At 39.1% G+C, this 6,000-nt stretch overlaps 1 protein-coding gene across 1 annotated transcript in view; it reads right to left on the reverse strand.

The window, feature by feature from the left end:
* Positions 1–1,147, reverse strand: part of LOC134225622 (glucose dehydrogenase [FAD, quinone]) — a 184,552-nt gene extending 183,405 nt beyond the window's left edge. Inside the window, exon 1 of the mRNA XM_062705834.1 lies at positions 291–1,147. The gene's annotated coding sequence lies outside the window, so the exon portion shown is untranslated. The remainder of the gene's footprint in view (positions 1–290) is intronic.
* Between the last annotated feature and the right edge of the window lie 4,853 nt (positions 1,148–6,000).

Below are 6,000 nucleotides of genomic sequence, written 5' to 3' on the forward strand. Positions count from 1 at the left end.
ATATATAAGCAAGTAATTATAAAACAATGAGTCAAATTCCATGACTATATGTCACTCAATTAACTGTTCAGAACTTCGCATTGTTGTGTAAAAGCAAAACACTTTAGTTTAGCTTGTGCGGCGCATAAAGCGTTGCTCTCCCTGATCGTAAATACACTATTACAAAACAGTTCAATAAAACTGATAAGCAACGTAAATACACGGCTATTGGTGCCACCTTTGAAATAAATATTTCCTTGAATATTCTTCTCAAGGAATTTATTCAATTCGAGTTAACCTCAAGAACTTACCTTTGGTCCTATGCAATTAATTGTTTGGAACTGAATCAATGACACGAACTTTACCCTGGATGCTGTTCCGTATTAGGCACTTTTAGCAATTTTCAAAATCCGCGTCAATGCACGATTGCCGGAAATTTCACACTCTACAACGCCTACGTCAATCTCAGCCAAAACCAGCACTGATTCGTTTCAATCCACTCCACTAGTTATCTCCTTCGAATGCTTGCAAATTCAAAATCTGTTAAGTAGCAGATTGCTTTCCACTCGGCTGCACACTCCACACTCCACAAGACTCCAGATCCAGTGACGCGTGACCAATGGAACAATCTCCGTTCACCGTGTCCAACACACAGCACAAAGGGTTCTGCCTCCCTCCCCCAGCTGCCAGGTCTTAGTTCTAAGCTCGCGAACGAGGGGTCCCTCTCCGATGGGGGGCAAACGGTGGCAGCAGCACTTGCGAAAACCGATCCGATCCACGGCGTGTCCAGCGAAAGAATGAATCTCGATTCTCGACTGGTGTCCACAGCACGATCACTTGCCCCCAAGATAGATCGCCGGCGAGCGCGACTTTGAGAACCAGATCAGCCAAGTTCGCGAAGAACGTAGCGCAACTCGGTTCCACAGAATTGAAAGGAAATCCCAAGGAAATGCGAGCAAGTACACGAAAGCAGAGATGCCTACATCAACAAAAAAAAAAATAGACTCGAGTGCAATAAAATAAAGTACACAACGACAGAGCCTCAGCTTAAGAAACGTGCGGCGCGCGCAGTCGCGGTTCGGGTTGCAAGACGACGCGCTTCGTGAGTCGTCCGTCCGCGTCAGCACGCGGATGTGGCTTAGATGAGCTTTGGAAAGAAACTGAGAGGTGGCTCATTACGGCTCGGTACTTTTATGTTTCTTAACAGTTTTCGGGTCTTCGCGGCGTCGCATGTTACCGAGGGGTTGCCTACCTGAGCTTGCATTGTGGCATCTTGCGCTCGTTCGCGGAAAGGGTGCTGTTGTTGCGTCTGCGCTGCTTGCGTTTGATGACGCGACGGACGACGACGGCAGTGACCCAGTCGGTAGATGGAATAGTCTATGGCCCGACCGAGCAGGTTCTGAGGGTCGAAAACGTTCTTGGTGGGAGCGGTGGAACTGGCTTATTTGGTCACCTGGAGTCCATTAACGCTTTCGCATATGATGCCTTGGGACAAGTGTGAAACGGGGTAATTGGGTATTGAAGCTACAGATTTGTAGAAAAATATTCCTTAAGGTGATATTATCGTCTATAAACTAATATGAGAAACCAGGAGAGTAACAACTGTGACGATTTTAATGCTTTTATTAGTGCTCACTGCTGAAAATAAAATAAAATAAAATAAAACTAAGATAAAATGCCGAATGATGGACCCCCTAGTAGCGGAATTTTGCTCTTCCTGGCATAAGGAGTGGACATTTTCAACATACAGTGAACTCTATCTTACTCGATATTGAAGGGACCATCGAGTTTGGCAGGTATTGAGATAGGGAGCACATTTATATTTAGCGGAATACCATTTTGCCGAGTAGTTGAAATTTGTTTCCTTTTAGGTGAAGTGAGAAATGAAATGTTCGAAGTGAATAATGAACAGCGAGAACTGAGAAGTAAGAAATGATATGCACGAAACAAGTACAGAGTAGTGAGAAGAGAATACTGAGAAACGGAAGTAAGTATTAACCCGTGTCGGCCTGAGTGAAACAAGAAAAAAATCATATCGCTGCCATTTCTTTTTTTGTCTTATTGGCCTGGTTTTACCACTGTTCTGCTCGTAATGATCCCAGATTTCATAAATGTTGGGACATGTGATGTGGTCCTCCTATTCGGAGTTATTCCGGTGGGTCACTGGGTCAGATGCAAAAAAAATCACTAAAACTTCCTTTTTTGACGATATAAGTTCAACCCAAATCCGGCCCCAAAATGGCCAGTTCAATATTTTCGCTCCTTATTTGCAACATGAGTATCAAATTACAGCATTTTGCAAGACAAATGAAGTAACGACATTCGAATATGTCGAATATGAAGTAGGATGTGAGTAGTAGTATGAATGGGAATTGAGAGGCGAGATGTTGACGAGTGAGAAATGATTGGGAGGATATAAGACAGAAAGAAGATGGAAGATAGAAGAAGGAAGAAGAAAAAAGAAAGAAAGAGAAAGAATCTCGTGCCTTACTTCTCGTTCCCCGGTCCTCACTTCTCACTTATCCATACTTCCTTCTCACAATTTCTCACAACAACTCACACTTCTCATTCCTCACTTCTCATTTCTGACTATTTCTCACTTCGCACTTCTCGCTTTTCATTTTTCGCTTTGTACTTCCCATTTTTCACTTCTCACTTCTAACTTTTTACTTCTCATTACTACTTCCCACTTCGAATTTCTCACGTCTAACCTCTCATTTTTAACTTTCCACTACTCGCTTCTCACTACTTACTTTGCATTTCTTATTTCCCACTTCTCACTTTTCACTACACACTTCAAATTTCTCACGTTTAACTTTTCACTTCTCACTTCTCTATTTTCACTTATAATTTCTTCTGATTTCTCATTTCTCACTTGTCATTTCTCACTTTTCACTTCACACTTCGAATTTCTCACATCTCACTTTTTTTTCACTTTTCACTTCTCTCTATTAACTTCTCACTTTTTATTTTTCACTTTTCACTTCTCACTTATTTATATATCTCACTTCTGACTTCTCATTTGTCATTTTCACTTCCCACTTTTAACTTCTTACTTTCTACATCACTTACTTTTCACTGTTCACTTACTTTTCATTGCTCACTATTCACTTCGCACTTTTACATCTATCTTCTCATTTCCCACTTCTCACTTCTTACTTCAAACTTTCCATATATTACTTCTTTCTTCTCACCTATAACTCCTTATATCTTATTCCTTATTCTCATTTCTCACTAATCACATTTCATTTCTATTTTCTAACTTATCACGGCTCACTATTACTTCGCATTTCAAATTACTCATTTCTAGCTTCTCTCTTCTCGCTTCTCATTTTGCCCTTCCCACTATTCACTTCTCATTCAAACCAATAAACACTCCCTTACATGATATTGAAGGGACAATCGAGTTAGGGAGGTATCGAGATAGGGAACACATTTATATTTTTTTCCAAATCCCAACACTTTTCAGAACTACACAGAAATAGGGTTTGGTATCATTTGGCCAAATGCCATTTGGCAAAAGATATTTTAGTTACCAGATAAAGATTGTCGCTGTCGTCGCTGTCCGGAACATCTTTTGCTGCCGAGGATAGGGGAGCTAAATGTCAAAGAAGGAAAATCCATACGATATGACAGCTTGGTACCCAACATGTTCCGGACAGCAGAACAAAGGGAACCGAAGCGACAATCTTTATCTAGTAACTAAAATATCTTTTCATTTGGCCCAAAGGGTCACACACTGGGGCAGCCCTGGTTAAAACATGGAATAAACCTCTCTGGAATGATTAAACTGACCATGGGTGTCTTCAGCGAAGTTTCAATATACATCAATGCCGACATTTTGGTCAATATTCACCATTTTTAGCGATAATCGCATAAGAGTCCCATACGCCAAATTGGCCAAACGTCGTTTTTAAAGTGTGATTTCTTCAGAGAAGTTGCTTATCAGTTAATTTCGATGAACCTTGCTAAAATTTCAAATTTACAGAGCCTACTGTGATGATTTATTCGCTTATTTTGAGAAGAAAGACCAAAAAATGAAATTTGATCAGTAAATTGTACTTTTTCGACACTTTTACTACTGGATATTATTCAAAATCATAGATATTGATGGAATACATGATTCGTGGCGGTTATCCAGTTATGAAAAATGATTTTTGGCGATTAATCGTGGAAAAAGGCAAATTTATGGCATTTTTCACATATGCCAATTATGCGATGGGGCAGAGACGGGCAGCTAGTTTAATTGGCAATGGACAGAAAAAATCATGTCTTTTCGTACAAACACTTTTCCAAAGCCATGATATTCGATGATTTTTTTTTCAAAATAAATTTTACTGAATGTTAGTACTGGTGCTATAAAAAAATACCTCCCAATGATTTTCGATTAGTTAGGAGGGTAAATAATTGAACAGTTCTTATTTTTTTCAACAAATGCGATGTGAATTTAAACTTAATTCATTGTACCATGTTATTCAATTATTTACCCTCCAATCTAATCGAAAATCATTAAGAGATATTTTTTATAGCATCAGTACTGGCATTCAGTAAAAATAATTTTGAAAAAAATCATCGAATATCATGTCTTTTGGAAAGTGTTTGTTTGAAAGGGCATGAATTTTTCTGTCCATTGCCAATTAAAACAGCTGCCCGTCTCTACCCCATCGCATAATCGGCGTATGTGAAAAATACCATAAATGAGCCTTTTTACACGATTAATCGCCAAAATTTTTGTTTTCAACTAGATCAAGGCCACGAATCGTGTATTTCACCAATATCTATGATTTTGAATAATATCCAATAGTAAAAGTGTTGAAAAAGTACAATTACTGATCAAATTTTATTTTTTGGTCTTTTTTTCAAAATAAGCAAATAAATCATCACAGTAGGCTCTGGAAATTTGAAATTTTTAGCAAGGTTCATCGAAATTAACTGATAAGCAACTTCTCTGAAGAAATCACACTTTAAAAACGCTGTTTGGCCAATTTGGCGTTTGGGACTTTTATGCGATTATCGCTAAAAATGATGAATATTGACCAAAATGTCGGCATTGATGTATATTGAAACTTCGCTGAAGATACCTATGGTCAATTTCATCATTTCAATGACTGAGAGGTTTATTCCATGTTTGAACCAGGGCTGCCCCAGTGTGGGTCGTTTGGCCCATAGTTAAATTTTTTATTTGCTTAATAAGTGAAGTAAAAAGTGAGATGTACAAAGTGAGCTCAGAGTAGTTAGAAGTGAGTAATGATAAATTGAAGTGAATACTGAGTACTGAGATGCGTACAGTAACAAGTGAGTAGTAGCTTTTCTTCTCATGTCGCAATTCTCGCTTGTCACTTCTTATTTCTCACTACATCCTTCTTACTTCGCACTCCTCCTTTCTCTTTTCTCACTTCTCACCATTCACTTCTCATTTTTTACTTCTTACTAGTCACTTACTGGGCCCTCCTTAGCCGTGCGGTAAGACGCGCAGCTACAAAGCAAGACCATGCTGAGGTTGGCTGGGTTCGATTCCCGGAGCCGGTCTAGGCAATTTTCGGATTGGAAATTGTCTCGACTTCCCTGGGCATAAAAGTATCATCGTGCTAGCCTCATGATATACGAATGCAAAAATGGTAACCTGGCTTAGAAACCTCGCAGTTAATAACTGTGGAAGTGCTCAATGAACACTAAGCTGCGAGGCGGCTCTGTCCCAGTGTGGGGATGTAATGCCAATAAGAAGAAGAAGAAGAAGTCACTTCTCACTTCTCATCACTCACTTCTCTCTTTTTACTTCTCATTTCTCAATTTATTTCCTACTTCTCACGCCTTATTTATTATGAGTTGAGTCAGTTTCAAATAGTCAAAAGAACAAAAGGTCGAAAGACAAAAATTCAAATGGTCGAAAAAGACAAAAGGTTTAAATAGACAAGAAGCTGCAACGGAGAGAATCAATCTCGCACAATTCATTTCATAAATCAACAATCTCTAACAGAAATGAGATCGTTAAAAAATTACGTCCATCGTTTTTCGGCATTT

Source organism: Armigeres subalbatus, chromosome 3, assembly GCF_024139115.2.
Source record: "Armigeres subalbatus isolate Guangzhou_Male chromosome 3, GZ_Asu_2, whole genome shotgun sequence".
Classification (NCBI taxonomy): domain Eukaryota; kingdom Metazoa; phylum Arthropoda; class Insecta; order Diptera; family Culicidae; genus Armigeres; species Armigeres subalbatus.